This window comes from Rhineura floridana, chromosome 1 (assembly GCF_030035675.1).
Source record: "Rhineura floridana isolate rRhiFlo1 chromosome 1, rRhiFlo1.hap2, whole genome shotgun sequence".
Taxonomy (NCBI): Eukaryota; Metazoa; Chordata; class Lepidosauria; order Squamata; family Rhineuridae; genus Rhineura; species Rhineura floridana.
Window position 1 is genome coordinate 153515337 of NC_084480.1, and position 20124 is coordinate 153535460.

Below are 20124 nucleotides of genomic sequence, written 5' to 3' on the forward strand. Positions count from 1 at the left end.
GTAAATGCAGGCATTATGGCAAACTTTGTCAGTGCTAAATTGTAAACTGAAGTGAAGCTGCATATAAGAGTGGACGATGGAGCATGTGAGCGTGTGACTTGTTTACAATCCTTGAAACCATGTTTTGGAGAATTGTCTAAATAGAGCCTAAATGATTTGAATCCTGGTTTAAATCTTGCCTTTGTCACTAGGAGTAAAATACGCAAGTCATTACTGAACCTCCTTTACAACATGGAAATAAGGACAGATAATATATATTGTTTAATAAAGATTCATGACAATATTGTTTAAAATAGAATAAAACACATAAATCAGGGGTTAAATATATGGAAAGCTTTTTTATGGACTATTAAAACAATTAAAACACTTCCTTTCCCTGAAACACAGTTTTTCCTATTATCAACTTACAAGCTGCTACTAGAAATTTGGTCATGCTATTATACTTCATCTGATTACTCAACTGATATTTTATCCTTATTTCTTTGTTTCCACATTTATATCCTGCTTTTTAATGTGAGCACAAAGCGGTTTACAGTAACTTAAATAGAAATATCATTTAAAACAATCATTATTAAACAGCTATTTAATAAAATCCATCTCACTATCATTTTGAAAACAGAGCAGTAGCAGCTAAAAATAAAACTCAGCACAACACATTAGCAAATTAAACTCAGCAATCATTCTGAAACCCAGTGGACCAGTACAGAAAAGTTCTCAGTCACTAGACAACAACATATAGCCCTTGAGATGGAAGTGCAAAGGTTTTGGCCCACAATGAAAAGGCCCTATCACATGTGCCTGCCGATCTAATGCATCTTGATGGTGGGTCTATGAGAAGAACCTATGAGGTTAATCCTAAGATTTGTATGAGAGTAGGTAATGCCAGGCCATTTATGGCTTTAAATGTCAATACTCACATTTTAAATTTGACCCAGAAATGAATTGTCAACCAGTGCAGCTTGCACAATACAAGCCCTATTTGGGCATGATGAGCTCCTGTGCAACACCTGAGGCTACACTGAGTATGCCGCATGCTCTCACACCTTGTGTCTGTGTGTGTAGCATGAATAGGGTGTGTAGGGAGGAGTTGCAAGTAGTTGCATGTGCAAAGGCTTTAGTGTCCAGGGAAACCTTCTAGTATACAACTATGTGTTTGAAGCCCCCCTCCTGATACATTGTTATGCTGTATGCACTGATGTTAGGGGGGAGTGTGTAACGTTGGGGCGGGGCTGCTTGGCATAGCCCTGCTCCTTCCTTCTCTGTTGTTGAACACCGGAGCTCATAGCCCAAATAGAGCTATAGATGTTACATGCTGTGAGCACCAAGCCCCACTTATCATCCAGGCAGTTGCATTCTGTATTAGTTGAAGTTCCTGAAACATTTTCAAAAGCAGCCCCATGTAGTGCATGTTATAATAATCAACTCTGAGTGCCAGCTGGCATTTAAGAGTTAATTTTGGCTTAAAAAAATTCCTCTGGTTAATGGAGATGTAGGGCACTGTAAGAGACAAGTGGGAATCTCCAAGGAATTGCAGGAGGGAAAGAAGGAGCGGGAAGGAAGGAAGGAATAAATAAATAAAGAGGAAGAACTCTTTTTTAAAAATCCTTCACTTCCCCTTCACTTTGAAGATAGAGGAAGGTTAATTGTATCCATTGCTGAAAGAAGGAGAGGTGGGGAAAGGACCCTGATTATGCCATAAAAGTCTTCCTAGAGTTATCCAGAGTTCAGCTTCTGGTTAATGGCAGGCAGAAGGGCTTTGAGGGCTGAGTTCCTCCTATTTTTCTGCAATGGTACACAGTCTTATCTCATAGGTAGAGACCCTCTCCATTCTGCCTCCCACCTTAGTTACCCAGGATGTCTATTCAAGGGCATCTTGATTTTTAAAAATGTTTAGGGAGTCTGTGTTCAAATGGAACCTTGAATGCCTGCCAGCAGAAGTCAGAAAAGAGGGGTTAAATGGCCCTCCCTATGAATGGGTTTCTGGAGCTTGGGTGTAGTTACTACAAAAGTCCTCTCTCCAGGGCAGAAAGAAAAGCCTCTCCCCCAAACCCTAAAAACATGGGTTGTGGGAAAATAGTATGGAAAACAGTTGTGACCAGCACACACCTAGGCAACAACCTACCTGAGGTGGAACACATTAATGGTGCTGCCACTAATATCTCAGTTTTTAAAGATCTTTTGTTCTTTGCTGATTTTAAGGAGAAAAAAAGGAAAGTTGCAAAGGGGGGGGCGGAAAGCTATGCTTAAAGTGTTGGGGATCCAAAATGGTTACAGCTGGTATTAAAGCTTTGATTAGCCTGCATGAGATAGTGAACTGCAAAGGGGAGAGAGCATTTTTAAAAAAGATCCCATCTTGAAGGTTCAGACATCACACCAGCCAACGGTTAGGAAAGCTTACAGGGCTGGATTAAGACGTGCTGAGGCCCTAAGCCATATCAACATTCAGAGGCCCCATACCATACAAAATAAAGAGCAGTGGGAAAGTGGTGAGGAGATTAGTGGAAATGATGCCTGGTGTGGAACAGTATTTTAGAATGTGTTGGTAGGCTAGCTCCCATTGTCTCCTCTTGAGATCTGAGATGAGGTTGGGCAACCTGTGGATGATGCAAGTAGTCCAGCAGCCCTGGATGGGAAGTTGATGGTACTGAGATCCGAAGATCAGCGTTCAGAATTTTGGTGGTGGATTTTATGTGAAAGGTTATTTAAGCCAAAGGGTAGAGAGACACTTACTGTTGTGCCAGTTCCTGTACGTTTCCATCTCTCTTTTCTGAAAATGGGGGCATATGACACTAGTCAAACTCCACCCCTTTTTACTCTAAACCCTGGTTGGGTAAGCTGCAGTGCACTCAAAAAAATTTTTTTTTAGCTTCAGACAGATTTCACAACTGATTGGTACACCAACCTGTTTGCCTTCCAGGTGTGGCCAAAGGAAATGCTTTGCTGCAGGCTCAGGCAGAGACAGTGACTGGTCCAACGCTTTGCTGTGGTCGGTCCTGAAAGGCCTGAAGTCAGCAGAGGGGAAGGGAGGTGTGTTCAGCTGAGGGTGCAGTCACTTCAAAATGCAGCCAGAAAAACTAGTCTCACTACTTTTAAAGCATCTAGTGTGCCTACAGTCAAAGCAATTTCAATTATAATAAATCTTCTTAGTTATCTCCAACAAATTTGGAGGCTCCTGTTAATGGGAGGTCCTAATCCTTGGCTTCTTCCTAAATCTGGCACTGGAAGCTTAACTAATTGACAAACCATGGTTTGCACTATTTATGGTTTTGGCATAATGTCTGAATAGATGAACCGTTCTTGTGGCCTCCAGAGGCTGCTAAATACCAGGAAGACAAGAATGAACTTTTGAAGTGGACCACCAAGAGTACAGCAAATGAAAGCAAACAGCTTTAAACCATGACCTTGGGCCAGTCACTGCCTCTCAGCCTCAGAGGAAGGCAATGGTAAACCACCTCTGAATATTGCTTACCATGAAAACCCTATTCATAGGGTTGCCATAAGTCGGAATCGACTTGCAGGCAGTCCATTTTTTTATGTTCTGAAAGCTCAAACTATGTGTTGCATTCTAAATTATTGTTAGCAGAAATAATGGTTTGATGTAGTCTTTCTGAATGGGAACATTATTTCAAGTGTTCTTATATTGGGCAGTGGTCACCCTGTGAAATTCTGGCTCTTGTAAAACAAGCTGTGATCCTGAAATACAAAGACGTTCCAGAATATTTTGCTTAAGGCAAGAATGGCAGGAGCCCAGAAACAGTGCTTTCGAAGTTGAGGATTGGGAAATTACTATAAAGCAATAGCAACTTTCTTTACTTTTCCTCATGGATCTCTAGTTTCCTTGACAAAACTCACATTTTAGTGCATAAAGCACTATCAGTTGATATCTTTAAAGAATTCCAGAATTGTTATAGTGTGACACTGAAAAGGGAAATGTTGTATTGAAATCACACCTCCATTCTTATAGATTGGTTTGTATTGCTGTTTCAAAGAACTACAGAGACAGTGTGTGTTTCTGTGCTGTAGTGTTTCAGAAACAGAACATTGGCCTGAGCTTTAAGAATGGGGCAGGGATCAGTGCCCAGTTTTGATGTTCTGCATGGGTGGGTATCCTGAATGCTAAAAACACATTCCATTGATAACTGACCCTGTAAGGAGCTTTTTCAATGGCTCCCTGTTTTCTTCCCTTTGAGCTGTCAAAAGCTATTCTAAAGGCTACCCCTCCCCCTGTCTTTCTGAATACATTTCACTGCTGTGGAGAACTGAAGGGGTTTTCAAAGACCATGTTAACTTCTTTTCTTTATCAGTGTCTCACCAGCATTTGTGTCACTGATGCTTTGTCAGTCCGAAGTGATTCAGAATTTTTCTCAGTTCCATCACAGAATCCTCCCCCGTCCCCAATGAGGCATTAATTCTAAAGACTTTTTGTACTGAAATACTCACCAAATAACTTGAACTTCTGCACTCTTTAATATGCTTCTTAACTAATTAACCCTGTTATGGTCATGTTCTGATACCTTTGCATCTGCTGTATAGTATTCTGCTCCCTGTGAAGTTGGCTGATGGGGATTACTTTTTTAAAAAGTGCTGTTGAGTCCAAGTATATAAATGGGTTGTAGGTGATCCCTCTTGTCTCTTGTCCTTTAAAACCAACCTTTTCTTTGAAGACTTTGGCACAACCCTTTATCCTTGCAATATCCTTCAGCCTGGTGTCCTCGAGATGTTTTGGACTACCGCTCTCATCAGCCCCAGCCAGAACAACTGTATTAGCTGAGGCTGATGGGCATTGTCATTCAAAACATCTAGAGAACATCAGGTTGGGGGAGACTACTGTACCGAAGCTAAGGCCAAGCCTGTGGAACTGAACTGAACACAAGCTGGTCATGTCATGAGCAGCTGTGTAAGGGTAGATACCCTAAAAGGTGGGCTAAATAAAGTCCATTAAATAAATAAATACAATACATACTTTTCCTCCTTCCCTTACTCTATGGCCTCCTATATAAGCTGAAATTTAGATAGTAAGACCAGAGCTCCTTAGTTCAGAGGCCTGCTCTTTTATTTAAAATGCCCTTTTTAAAACCACCAAAATGTGTGAGTGGGCCATAGATGCAGCTGAATGCTTTCAGCTATAGAATGATGCCTAGCCCCAAGTGTGAGGATACAGGATGTGCAAATGCCCCTTTGTAGCCCAAATTCCTCCCACTCCCCCATCTTCAGACAACCCTGAAGGTGAAAGTAGGATTTTTCCTGACCCCTTTTGTGCAGCAAATTATACATTGTTTTTGTGCTGTTCATTATGCTTATATTTAGACACCTTCATTATGCTTTCATGACATAAGGAACCACCCATTCAACATTCTAATTATTGTTAGGTAGATAATCTTTTTCTTAAGTAGATAAGCAGTTTCTTTTGTTAGTAGATACCATGGCATATTCTATTTTGTTGGGAGAAAGGGCCTTTGCATAAATAAAGAGTTGGCCAAGTATAGGTGATTTGTTGCCATAGTACTAATCGTCAGAGATGTCATTTGGAAGCAGAAATGTCGGCATAATGTACAAGGAGTTTGATCCTGTTGAGGCCCATTTTAAGAAATGTAGGTACACATGTTCAGATTATTGTGGCTACTGTACCCAATGAAGCTGCTGAGAGTTATAACCCCTCCCCCTTTTTAAAATCTATCAGCCACATCCAGCACTGTGATTTCATAGCAGTAAGATTTGTGTCTACAGAAGAGGATTTCAAGACACGGTCAGACAGTTAATTCTTCTTAAGTAGCTAGCCTGGCACATTCCCTTTTGTCTGGAGAATGGGTCTGTACATAACTAAAGGGCAGGCCGGGTATAGGTGATGTTGCCTTAATAGTTAATGGTCATAGATGTCATTTGGAAGCAGTAATGTACGCTATGTCATATTGGGTGGTATCCAATGTTCCTGTTCTGCTACCCAGGTTACACATAATTGTTTAAACAAGTGACTAAGATCTCATGTAATTTGGCCCTCACAGTCTAATCCTACTATGTTTACTTGATGATAAGTTTCGCTACACTCAATGGGATTTACTTCTAGTAAGTGTGATTAGGATTACCACCTCACTCTAGTAAATGAATTGAGGTTTATCCACACAATGTATTGGGAAGACATTCTGATTACACCTGTGCCAGAAAAAAATCTCTAATTATGGAAGCTCTTTTGTGGTGAGACCATGCTGGTTAATTTCATGTGCTCAAGAAGTACAGTATGTGCTACTCAAATGCTTGCTGTAAGCCATATTTGTTGAGTAGGCTTCTAGATTAATAATTTATTACATTATTCAACTCGATGTAGTACATGATCTCAGGGCTAGTAGAAGTATTATCAATTTATAAAGCGTCAGACATGTTTCTGATGTTGTACAGGAGCCAAAGGCTAATAGTGCTCCGAAGATGAGAGTCTGTTTAAGAAAATGGCAAAGATATAGGGATGATAATAATTATTCATAACAGGCAAATGCACAAATAGAGATGTGTTTACTCATTACTGTTGTAAATAAAAGCTTCTGATGGGATCTGACCTTCATAGTTGTTGAAAGTGTGTTTGTATAATGCATATACGCACTCTCCTTCCTCCAAGGTCTTAGGCTTCCCAGTGAACTCCCATCCACATCAGGTCCAAACCCACTTACCTTTAGAGATGCGTTTAAATGGTAGTAGTTGAAGTTCTTTTAGCCCTTCAAGCTGGTCAGGGTCATTTTTGTCTTAGATAGCTTTAGCTCTTGATAGAAACTTGGTAATAATGGTGAGGTAGCTCATTTCCTGTGAACATTTCAAGAAGCTGCAGACAGAAGAGTGCTGTGGCTTGCCTTTTGTAGAATGGATCATTGGATTAACCTAATGATTACACTGTCTGCTGGCAGACGACTGGGCATAATTGAAGATGTGTGTTTTGACCTATAAAGCTCAGTCTAAAGAGTTTGTGCTCTACAATTTGAAAGTTTTGAGGTAATTGGCGTTTTGAGATAATTGGCTTGTGTCCTTTTCTTGGTTTCGCATCACTTTAGTGGAACAGTTACACTTGGTTGGCTGTCTTCAGTGATAGTAAGGTGATGCTTTCTCGGCTACGCCAGGCCCTTGAGAATACCTACTGCTGTAGTTGGGTCCTTTAGCTAAAAAGGTTGACATCAAACATAATGAGGACAGCTAAGTTGATGGATGAGTTTCACATCCTGTGCAAGTTTAGCAAAAGGGTGAGATCAGGGCAGTGAGCCCTCCCACTTTTGATCTTGTATAATGTAATTTTCCAAGTGAATAAGTCCAACTAACAAAGAGCAGGTATGGAGGTAGAGAGCAAACAGGTATGTGGGAGTTATCCAGTGTACTGCGTAGGCTGCATTTGAACAAGCATAGTTTGGCTCAATAAACGGAGATGTGTGTGAGCCTTTTGCTTCTGCCAACAGTCACTTCCATCTTCCCTCATTGGTGTGGTGCAGTTTAACCAGGCAGTCTTCAATTAACCATAGTTTTCTGTTTCATCTGAACTGAGAAACAACATTTATCAGTTCAGAACAATCAGAACCTTTAACCATGTCATGAAATTGGCTAAACTGGGTATCTTGTTGGGAATCCACACCAATGTTAGTGGTACCCAAACATCCCCCACAACCTCACTTTGCCAGCACTTTTGCTTGGCAGTCTGAAAGTGGAATGCAGAAGGAGCCTCTGAAACAGCAACATGGTATCCAGTCCAGACCAATCACTCTATCCTAGTGGTTGATATGGAATCATACACTTCACCTTCAAAGACTTCATCATGCGCAAATCTAAGAATCATAGAGTTGGAAGGGGCCTATAAGGCCATCGAGTTCAACCCCCCGCTCAATGCAGGAATCCAAATTAAAGCATACCCAACAGGTGGCTGTCCAGCTGCCTCTTGAAAGTCTCCAGTTTTGGAGAGCCCACCACTTCCCTAGGTAATTGGTTCCATTGTCATACTGCTCTTAACAGTTAGAAAGTTTTTCCTGATGTTCAGCTGAAATCTGGGTTCCTGTAACTTGAGCCCATTATTCCGTGTCCTTCACTCTGGGACAATTGAGAATAGATCCTGGCCCTCCTCTGTGTGGCAGCCTTTCAAATATTTGTTTGTTTATTTATTTGATTTATATCCTGCCCTTCCTCCCAGTAGTGTTATCATATCAGTCTTCTCAAGGCTAAACAAGCCCAATTCCTTCAGTCTCTCCTAATAGAGCTATGTTTCCAGTCCCCTGATCATCCTCCTTGCCCTCCTCTGAATCCGTTCCAGTTTGTCAGCATCCTTCTTAAAGTGTGGTGTCTAGAACTGGATGCAGTACTCAAGATGAGGCCTAACCACTGCCGAATAGAGGGGAACTTCATGTGATTTGGAAACTATACTTCTGTTAATGAAGCCTAAAACAGCATTTGTTCTTTATAAATCCATGTTGGCTTCTAGTAGTCTCTGCATTATTTTCAAGGTGCTTACAGATTGACCGCTTTATAATCTGCTCCAGAATTTTCCCAGGGATCGATGTCAGGCTGACTGGTCTGTAGTTCCCAGATTCCTTCTTTCTGTCCTTTTTGAAGATAGGGACAATATTAGTCTTCCTCCAGTCATCTGGCACTTCACCCATTCTCCATGATTTTGCAAAGATAATAGACAGTGGTTCCTAGAGTTCTTCAGCCAGTTCCTTCAGTACTCTAGAATGCAGTTCATCAGGCCCTGGAGATTTGAACTCGTTCAAAGTGATTAGGTATTCCTTGACCATTTGTCTATCTCAAGCTGCAATCCTGCCCCTTCACCTTTACATATCTCAGGAGGGTCATAGACCCTCTTTTGGGAGAAGACTGAGCCAAGGTAGGAATTGAGCACTTCTGCCTTTTCTTTGTCATCTGTTATCATTTTGCCATCCTTGTTGAGTAGCTGTACCACAATTTCTTTTCTCTGTCTTTTACTATGATGTACCTGAAGAAAGCTTTTTTGTTGCTTTTGGCATCTCTTGCTAACCTCAGCTCATTCTCAGCTTTAGCCTTCCTGACACCATCCCTGCAATTCCATGCTATGTGTCTGTACTCTTCCTTTGTGGTCTGGCCTTCCTTCCACTTCCTGTATGTGTCCTTGTCTGTTTTCAGGTCATATCTAATCTTCCTGTGAAGCCACATCAACTTCTTCTGCTGTCTTCCCCTTTTTTCCTTGAAGGAATTGTTTGCCATTGTTCCTTTAGAATTTAATCTTTTAGAAACTCCCACATTAGGGTAGCTTGCCACGGAACTTACCATTGTTGAGTTTATTAAAATCAGCTTTCCTGAAGTCCAGGGTACATGTATGGCTACTCTCAGCTTTTGCTTCCTTTCAAACCAAGAACTCAAATATAGTGTGGTCACTTTCTCTCAGAGTTCCCGTAAGTGCCACTTCATCTACCAAGTCATCTTTGTTGGTTAGAATCAAGTCAAGGATAGCTGATCCTCTAGTTGCTTCCTCCATTTTCTACAGGAGAAAGTTATCTCCAATGCAAGTCAGGAATTTCTTGGAGGGGCCATGTTTGGCAGAATTTGTCTCTGAACAGATATTGGGGGAATCGTCCCCCATTACTACTACATCCTGCCTCCTCGAAACATTGGCAATTTGATTTGCAAAAGTTTCATCTTCATCTTCTCCTTGATTGGGTGGTCGGCAGTAGACTCCAACCACCATGTTCCTTTTATTCCTTGCCCCACTCATTTTAAAACAGATACTCTCAGTAGAGCTACCAAGCTCATCATCCTGTATTTCTGTGCAGGGATATATTTTTTTAACATATAGCATGGCTCTGCTTCCCTTTCTGTTCTTTCTGTTCTTTTTGAACAAGTTATATCCTTCAGTTGCTGTATTCCAGTCATGGGAGTTGCCCTACCTATCGAGTCATATTTACTCTCCTGTATTAAGAGTTCTAGTTTGTCCTGTTTGTTTCCCATACTCTGGGCATTAGTATACAGAAATTGAAGACCATGTGATTTATGGCCTGGCTTTCTTCCTATATTTTTGTGAAGACTATTACTGGGCACCATTACAACCGTTCCTTCAGTATCTCTTACTATGCACAAGCCTTTGTTAGTTGTTACTGCCAAGTTTATGCCTCCCTCCCCTTTAGGATACAGTTTAAAGCTCTCCTGATGAATTTTTCCATGCTATGGCCAAACACATTCTTCCCAGTCCTTGTGAGGTGCAACCCATCACTTGCCAGCAGTCCATCATCCAGGAACATCTTGGATGTTGTCATCAACAATATAATTTAGTCGTGAGTCAAACATCTCTAGTTTCTAATGGGAGGAAGAGAGTTCTTAGCTAAGTTTTTTAAAAATGTAGTCTGCAGCAGATAAGACAGATCTGAATATCCCATTCCTTTTCTAGACAAGACCCAAGAAGATATTCTCTGAGTAGGGAAAAGATTTGCTTCTTGCTGGCGGAGGAATGACATAAATTCTACAAAAACCTTCATATATTAACACACTCAGGGATGAAGAAAGAGAACTGGAAGACTTTGATACAGAAAACATTTCAGAGAGATCCTTTGAAGTATCTATAGGTGCCACAGATGTCCAAACACAGGTGCTTCTATTGCCAGTCCAAGGTGAGAAACTCTTTAATGATTCATTTCTCATGCACTGATAAAGTCACTTCAGGTTTAAATGGGTTAAATGCCATTCTTTGTGGTCTCTTAACTGTTGAGAGTCAGAGTCTGGGACACCTTGCATTGACCTGTAGCAGATTATCTACTGGTGTTAGGACTGAAAGATACTCTTGGAAGTTTCTGTGCATTTAGATAATGCAGTGGCTGTGGGACATACTCTGTGGAGCAGTTTTCAGAACCCAGCAATCTGATATGGTCTGAAGTTAGTTTGGTGTTGGTAAGGTTCTTATGTTGAGTCTGGAATCAAGCTTTGTCTGTGTATTTCATTCTTTCACTGAAGGATTAGGAGAAATTTGCTGATATGTGGGTTGTATATAGATATATGAAGCGTCTTCTCTCCCTAGTTTCCATAGCGTCTTAATCTTTGTAAAGCCCTGGCCTGGCCACAAAGGATAAAATAAGAAATACCCCAATCCTCTAAAGTCCTTAAAGGAAACAATCCAGTTTTACAGCCCCTGCAATGTCCACTCTGAAAATCAAAAACTGCTATTGTTTTGAAGATCATATATTTTTAAAATATTTTTGTGTCCTTTCAACTCAGAGTTCAGTTAAGGTTATGAAATAATGGTTTCACTGAGGAAAGGTAGGCTTAAAATGTTCCCTGGACATCTGGAGATTTTCCATATTCCTGTCTTTGTCAATCTGTATTTTTTCTCAAATTTAGGAATTTCTGAGGTTTCTGCTATCCGCTCTGTTTCTCAGCAGAGTCATGAAGAGAAGGGTGAGTTCTCAGGGAAAGAGGAAGATGCTGCTCAAGCTTGTTGGGCAGCTGTATGTATACAAAGTCCTCTCCTCCATGAGCTGATCTAAAAATTCAGTGGGTGTACAGTTATCAAATGTTTTGTTTGCTCTAGAGCAGCCTTTCCCAACCAGTGTGCCTCCAGATGTTGTTGGACCACAATTCCCATCTTTCCTGGCCATTGGCAATGCTGGCTGAGGCTGATGGGAATTGTGGTCCAACAGCATCTGGAGGCACACTGGTTGGGAAAGGCTGCTCTAGAGTCTTGGGGAATGTCAAGCCCAACCTCTGATACATTCAGATTAATCTTTGGGTGTGCATACTGGGGATTTTTTCTTTCTGTCTGTCTCAAGTCATCTGAGGATACATCTCAGTAAAATGGGGAGGGAGGCACCAGACAGTGAGTGCAAAGGGCAGCGCTGGCATGACATGTGGGAGTAGGGTTGCCAGGTTCAATCCCTGAGACTGATCCTGTATCTTTAGGAGAAGAGAAAGTCAGCCAAGTGCAGGTGTTCTTGCAACCCTGTAATGGGAAAAACCACAAGGTGGAATTCTCCCTCCCCCCTGCACAACTTTTAAAGATACAAAAGACCTCTTGGTTGCCAGGCCCAGCCTCCTTATTTATTTATTTTTAATAGTTTTTAAGTCGCCTTTCTGGAACAAGTCCATCCAAGGCAGTACACAACACACAAGCTTTAAAATACAAAAAAACCCAACCAAACCAGCAATGCATTACAATGCATTAAGCTATAATTTAACCTATACACACCTATCATAAACATTTCCAGAGCCATAGTATTAAAACATTTCCAAACATGATCAATAAAACACAGGCAGAACTGAATGTATATTTAGTGCCATCCATGGAGAGGAGGCACCAGCATATTGGTTGAGGAGTAGCGGATGTGGATTGGACATGTGTGATTGGATCTCACCTCTGTTTGTATTTCTGTAAAAAGCAGCTATGGGGGTGCTCTGATTTGGATCAGGACTATGGAACCCACATGCCATTTTGCTGAAGTAAATTGGCCCCCTGAGTCTTACAACTTGAAATGCGGCTGTGCCTGCAACCCTAAAGGGCAGGTAAAAAACACGTGAGCCTGGTGGGAAGGCCTGGCACATGTATTGTTCAAGTCATGATCCTAATGTTTTGGCTCTGTTTCCAGCTCAGATGCTTCAGCTCTTAAGCAGTAGTGCTGATGCTTACTTTGTTACATCACTCAGTGGAAGGATGGGTAGCTTGCTCAGGAGAGGGTGGAGAAACTGGGCCTTGCTAGCCATCTCAATTTTGTTTGAGCCGCAGTGGTTGTTGCCACAGTCAAACTTTGCACCTAATAAAGGGAAGGGGAGTGGTTTGTTTGAGAGAAGAGGGAGACATGTAGTTGTCATGCTTCTCAGAGGTGCCTCCACTGTAGCTGTGAGGCACTGAGGGGGGAAAACCAGCAAGAGGTGAGGCATCATTTTGGTATTAGAACTAGGGATGGGCCATCACCCTCCTATTTGCCCCCAAACTGGGTCGGGCTTTGTTCACTTAGAGCACTCAAAGTAATGCTTACTGACCCAGCACATGGGCTGCAAACTGCCTCTGCTTCCTGTATTACAGTATAGGATTGGGCTGTTGCTTGTGCTAAGAGCATGATGCTAAGCAGAATTAGATATTCCTAAATTAATTGATAACAGTCAGCTTACGCATGCCTAACTTGGCATGTAATCAGGTTATAAACTTCACATACAGTAGGAGTCCCAAAATGTTTGGACCAGTGCGCACCAGTCACAAAACAGCCGTCCTGGGGGCGTGGTGTAACACTAAATAACTACCACAAAGAGCATGGCATAACACAATATGGCTGCCATTGGGGGTTTAACATAAAATTAAACACATTATAGTGATTGCTGCTTCTCCCTGCACCCCTCCAATCTCATGTTTACCATGGGAAATCAGCTGTGTCTTGCTGGTCCTGATTGTGGAGATTCAGCTGTTAAAGACACAAGAAACTTATTTTCCCCAATGCCAACCCTACACCAAAGCCTCAGGTTGCCATCCTGTATCCACTTTAAACACAAATTAAACAAAACTGGTAGACATGTATACTATTGTACTATAAGTTCCAGTGAATTTGTAATGAGTATCTGGACATCAGCTCCTGCACAGGAGGAAACACGCCTAAGGCTCTTTGCAGTTTTCACATTTAGCATTTTGGGAGAGGGTTCTTTAACATTCACCCTCATTTATTGTGTAGTAGTACATGCAGAAAATATCTCCTAGGTAGTATCTGATATCAAATGAACCCACCACAGGAAAGATGCAACCTCACTGCTAGGAAAAAAGGAAGGGCAAACTACGGAAATTGCATGTACTGCTTGAAAATAAGAGACAAGCGTAAAAGGTACACTAAAGGGGGAAACATAAGTGTTTTAGGACTCTTGGGATTCTTATTGCTTGGTGCCCATTTATACTGGTGCCACAGTTCTCCATCTTCTTTTGTCAATTTTTATGAAAGTGTTAGCTTATTCCAGGGGTTGCCAACCTTTTTGGACCAGGGGCACATTTCACATTTTGAGAGTCTGCTGAGGGTGCCAGTCACAAAATGGCTGCCATGGGGGCATAACACAGCATGGCTGCTGTGGGTGGTGGCAGCACAAAAATAGGGAGAGTTCAGTCATTGCTAATTCTGCTCCCCCATCCCTGGATAATAACCTCTAGGAAGTATCTGATGCCAGATGAACCCACTTGAGGAAAGGTGCATCCTGGTTGCTAGGATAGAAGAAAGGGCAAACTATGGAGATTCTAAGGACTAGTAGAGAATTGTGCACTGAAGGGGCGGGGAAGCAGCTCTTTAGGACCCCAGGGATTCCTATTGCTTGGTATCCAAACAACTTACTTTTCAATCACAGCTTGATTTCATTCATTGGCTAAAAACACTGACAGGTGGGAATAGCCAGGCTGGCTCATTTCACAGAAATCACTTAGAAAGGTACCTGTACATTTTGTTTCATACTGCCCCCGCACCTGAGGTTGACAATAATATGGATGCCATGGCACCTGCAGGTGCTGGGTTGGTGACCCCCAGCATACAGCATTGTCTTGCCCCCAGGGATTATTTCTTGCCAGATAAAAAAAAAACCCTCCTTGTTTCTGGCAAGTCAGGGAGTGTCTTATTAGAACACTGACTATAACTTACAATGTGTGTAGTCCATTGTTTAGAAATATTAAATAAGAAAACATTGGCAAAACTGTAATTCTTATCAACATAGACTACTTCTTCAGATATTACAAAACAAAGACACCAAGTCTGTGAAAGCACTGAAGAACCAATTTACCTCTTCAAAATGTCCTTAGCAATGATTGTGAAAATTCCTTTTACAATGGCAAGTCTTGTACAGATAGATGTGCTACCTCCACCAATTTCATCCTTAACACCTATTTTGGACCATCCACTCATCATGATGCTGATAAATATCATACATGAGAGAAAGAATTGGAGATTTGCTTGATAGTCCTCAGTCACTGCCTGGAGAGCCAATGTCATCCAAAATACTAAACACTGGCATGCAATTAGTTCCAGTTACACCAAATTAAATATTTATAAACAACATAAAAATAGTGCAACGTGTTGTGGTTTGTTACCGAAACTGCATTTAGAACATTGTTAGTTCAAAGTTCAAGTCTAAAGGTCTAGTTTCTAACATTTATCGTTATTATGATCTTGTGTACTTGTACACTGAACTTCCATGTGGCTGTATGGATGGTTTATAAGGATCATGAGAAGCTGACATTAGTCAGGCTGTAGAGGCTGAGGGTTTTCTGTTTTTGATCTGCACAAATTAGCTCTCAGGGTTATCTCGCAAAGACCGAAGACATTTTTAATCCCCTCACTGTTTTTAAGATACCTTCACCACATTGCTGAAGGGGTTATGACATACAAAAAGCATTCTAAGTGGTGGATAAGCACCATCATACTAATGTTATGGGACCAGATCTATCAAGTCTGGGACCAGATGTATCAGTAAAATAACAGAGAAAACTAGAATTGGTTTGTTAAGCATTTTTCCTGATGAGTTAAAAGCGAGGGGAGGGACCTTTTGGTTCCATGGGCCAACTTCTTTATCAGGAATGGCCTCGTGGGCCAAATTTGACAAGTGGGTGGTGCTGTCCATCTTTCAAAATCCCTTGTGGGGTTCCCAAGCACCTGCTGATGATGAAGGAAGCCCAAGAAAGAAGCCTTATCTTAAAATGCAGGCTTCTTTTTTTGCTTTCCGCAGCAGCAGCAGTGTCTGGGGGGGGGGATGAAGGGGAGAATGACTTTCTCCCCTTTGTTCCCCTGCCAACAGCACTGTCAGAATCGAGAGTTATCAGAGGCTGAAAGGAGGAGCGTGGGAAGGCTTGCAAAGCCTGCCGTGTGCTGATCCTTTCAGCCTCCAATATCAGAGGGAGACAGTGCTGGGGGGAGAAGCAGCTTCCATTGAATGGAAACTGCATCCCTCGACTTGAGGCAGGTGCACTCCTACTACCCATCAACTTGTTTCAGCAAAGGAGGAACCTGAAGCCTATTTTAAGCTCCTGATAGTTTCTTTGCAGACCCGCTCTTACCCATGCCACATTTGATGTCATGTATGAAAGTTTCCCCCAAATGGCCTCATTTGTCAAATGGGCTTGTGGGCAAAGTTTGGCCCGTGGGCTGGAGGTTCCCCACCTCTGGCTAAAATGAATTATTTCATAAACGTCTTGTATAATATCATTTCTTGCAATTGATCATATAGACAATTATTTGAGAGGTGAAAGCAGTAGGTCCATCCTCCATATTCTTGGTGCTGGTGCATGGAATAGCTAATGTAACAGAAAAAAATAATCCAGAGGTTTGGTAAAACTAGAAACTTCCCACACAAATCTGTATTCTTTTGTTGTCATTGTAAATTGAGAGTCTTCTAATTCTTCCATCATCTTTGGGGGTTGAATTAGTAATCATTCAAATAGGAGATATTTGCAGTATTCTCCAATATGTAACTGTGTGCTCAGAGATGCCAACAGGATTTTATGGGTCCAGTACACTGTATGTGGATTGAATTTCCTGCAACTCCCACCCCTCCAGTAATATGTTGGCAAGAACTTCTATTTATGTATATAAATTGACTTATCCCAACCTACCTCACTGCTTTTTTCTCAGTAGGAAGGAAGGCTCATGTATTTCAAGGGAATTACTTCCCAGTATAACATACCAAAGCCAGACATTTTTGTTTTATGCTATGAAGCTCACTTGGGAAATGAATGAAATGATGTGGCTACAGAGGAAAGTGCTTTAACATACCCCAGTACACAGGTAGACTCTCCTCTTCTGTCCAGCGTTGAGCTAGCAACAGCAACAATTAGCTTCTCTTGGCTTTTTCTGCTCTGGAAGACTCCCCTCCTGATTTCCAGGTGAGGGTGACCAGCATTCCTTCCTTTGATAGATTAGCAACACTGATTAAGCATCCTTAGTAGTGTTACTGCCTGTCGAAGTCTTAGACAGTTGCCTCCACATTTTACTTTCTAACTTTCTTTGTAGATGTCCAATTGACTATCTTTTTTAACAAAATGAATGCTAAGTGTCTGGCCCGATTTTTATAACGAGAAGCGTTCATAAGTGAAATCTTCAAAAAACACTGCAATGTGGAATGCTCCCAATTCACTGTTCTAATCAGTCAGCCATGCCATCCTCCATCATACTCCACTCCATTCCCCTCCAACCTTGTTTTGTGTCACACAATATCCCCTCCCAATCAGTCAGCATGGCCGCTAAGCATGCTCATTCGGTGCTTGGTTTTTCTGCAAACCTTGGGGCTGTGCCAACCCTACTGATACTCCTCCTCCTGGTGTGCAAGTGGTGCCATTTTGCATCAGCATTCATGCCTGAACGTTAGAAATAGAGAGAATGATATAGAGCAGCCTTTGTCAAACCGATACCCTCATCAGTTCCAGCCAGCATGCTGTACTAACTAGGGCTGATGTGAGACATAGTCCAAAATATCTGGTGGGCACCAGGTTGGCAAAGGCTAAGGATTATGAATGTTCAAAGTTCTTAATAGACATGAGTGTAATCCATGAAACAAACCTGTAAAATAGGCCAGGATTATTATCCACACGTTACTGAATTAGGGAGGGGGGGACTCTCTGGCCTCTGCCATCAGTGAAGAGGCTTAGGGCCAGGGGAGGCTGCCCTGCTCCCTGGCCTCACAGGAATAACAGCATGGTAAGAGGGAGACCAGCCTGGCCTTATCCATCAACCAGTAAAGGCTTTCCCCTTCCCTCCTTACTCCTTTTTACTTTTGTGTCATGATTAGATTCCAAGCCTGTTTTATCTGTCTAGCCCTTAGAATGTTGTAGGCACTTTATAAATTATTATTACTGTTGTTATTACTCATAATTACAAATTTTATTTATTTATTTCATTTCATTTTGTTTCGTTTGTATATTGCCCCATAGACAAAGCTCTCTGGGCGGTTTACAACAATTAAAAACATAAAAAACAAATATACAAATTTAAAAACACATTTTTAAAAAGCAATTTAAAAACAAGATGGGTGGCCTCATGAGTCTATGGCTGATACAAGTCTTGAACATGTTTGTAGTTCAATCTTTTGGCTTCCACACTACACCAGCTCTTCAGTGAATATTTTAAGAACAAGGCAAGTTGGGAAGGCATCATACATGGCCCTCTGCTGGTCATGGATGCTGAGGCCTTTTGCTACAAGTTGAGATGGAGGATGTTTCTCTATCTTATTCTTCTTGGATCCTTACCTGCCTGTTGAGAAAGTGAAGCCTAATACTTTGCCTTGGAAAGAGAGTTCCTGTGAATGAATTTGCAAGTGCCTCTGCCCTTGGGTCAGCTCCCCATTCTGCAAACTTTACTCAAGCCCTCCACCCTATCAGTTGTACATAACACCAGGTATCTAGATGATATGGAAGTGTGCTAACAATAAGGGCAAGCACCAGGCATGACTGGGCCCTTGGGCACCAGCCTGCCCCAGGCCTGTGGCACTCACCTGCACACTCCACCTACCTTTCCTGTTGTCTTGAATCCTGTGTGCGCTGCATTCGCATGGCTGCCATCAACCAAGATGGTGGCAGGGGCTTCCCTAAGAGGTGGATGCCCCTGCTGCCATCTTGGTTACATGCGCACATGCCTGCCATTAATCAAGATGGTGGCAGGGGCATCAGCCCCTTAGGGAAGCCTCTGCCACCATCTTGCTTCATGACAGGTATAGTGCACACAGCATTCAAAACAACAGGAAAGGTAGGTGGAGCATGCGGATGGGTGTCGCAGGTCAGCTGTCTTTAGGGGGGCTGGGAGCTCCCTCTCTGTGGTCTGTGGCAGGGTTGGAAGTCAACACTGCTGCAGATTGCGGAACGGGAGCACTACCCTCCCACCCTAAGGAGGGTCCTTCAGGGACCCCTCTGGGCCGCGGGCCCTCAGCAAGGGCCTGACCTGGCCACCCTCTGGCACCAGCCCTGCTAACAATTTTGATGATATGAGGGCATTGATCCAAAATGTCTTGTATATGATACGAGTAAAATACATCTTTCATTGTGCCAGCATGGATTGTATTGGATCACTGCTGTATATCCACCTCCCCTACTGATTCAAGGGGAAGCAGCTCTTATGGTTCAGCTTTCCATTCATATGCATCTTGAGTTGTTCTTGTTGGCCTTTTATTATGTGGCTGATCATAGCATATATAAAATGTCATTTCCCCCCAGAATTTTCTAGTAACTGAGGAATGCATGTATACTGACTTTCAACTTTATGGTTAGCGTGGAGGTAGTCCAATTAGCGCTTTTCTCATTTGGGGGATATAGTTTCTGTCCCCTGTTTAGATAGAGAGGATTTACAAATGTTCCTCTTTCTTTTTTATATTTTTATTTTCATAACAAATAAAACAATAAACTTCTTTAAAAACCCATAGACAAATTGCAGAATCCATGGTTGAACAATGGCTTTCTTAGCATCTGTCAAAACGTTGCAAAACCAGGAACAAGCTTTCAAGGTCTCTAGAATGCCTCATTAGGCTGAATGTTAAGCAAAAGCAGGGAGGGGTAGGAACTGAAGACAGCCATAAGTCTACATTTAGTTGCAGGCTTAGGATGGCGTGGTGGAGGAGACAACAGTTTCAGTTGGACTGGCAGTTGTATTTTGCAATGATCTTTCATATATAAATCCATTCTTCTGCTCTTATAGTTATAAAAGCAACCGAGCAGTTAACTTAAAATGTTTCCCTTTCAAAGTTTTCTAGCAGCAAATATGTCACATGTAGCAAGTTTTGAAAGCCTTGTGTTAGTGCAGCAGTAATTAACATTTAGAAAGAAGGGCCATAGCTCAGTGGTGGAGCCTTTGCTTTGCCTGCAGAAGGTCCCAGGTCCATTTCCTGGCATCTCCAGTTGGGCTGAGAGAGGAAAAATGGAAATGGCCATACGGAAATACGAAACTAGATGGACCAGTAGTCTAACTTGGTATAAGGGGTACACAAACTTCTCTGTATTGAGAAAGATCTATACAGTTGTCCCATTTTCACACTTTTCTATTAATAGACATTCCTTGGACTATGTGTATTTCGAATTCCAGGTTTACAATTTTGATAGCTTTGTGAGTGAGTGAATATGTTCTTCTTCATGTCCAACCTGATAATGGGTCGAGAATGTGCCTTTTCAGTGGCTGCATCAATATTGTAGAATACCTTATGCCATGATGTGTGGGT

The 20124-nt window shown here is 41.9% G+C and overlaps 1 protein-coding gene across 11 annotated transcripts in view; it reads left to right on the forward strand.

The window, feature by feature from the left end:
* ADGRL3 (adhesion G protein-coupled receptor L3) overlaps positions 1-20124 on the forward strand; it is an 852526-nt gene that overhangs the window by 12370 nt on the left and 820032 nt on the right. The window contains exon 1 of one of the 11 annotated variants that reach the window (XM_061637942.1): positions 10494-10595. The exons of the other annotated variants lie outside the window; for them this stretch is intronic. The gene's annotated coding sequence lies outside the window, so the exon portion shown is untranslated. Of the gene's footprint in view, positions 1-10493; positions 10596-20124 lie in introns of those variants that run through there. 11 annotated transcript variants of the gene reach the window in all.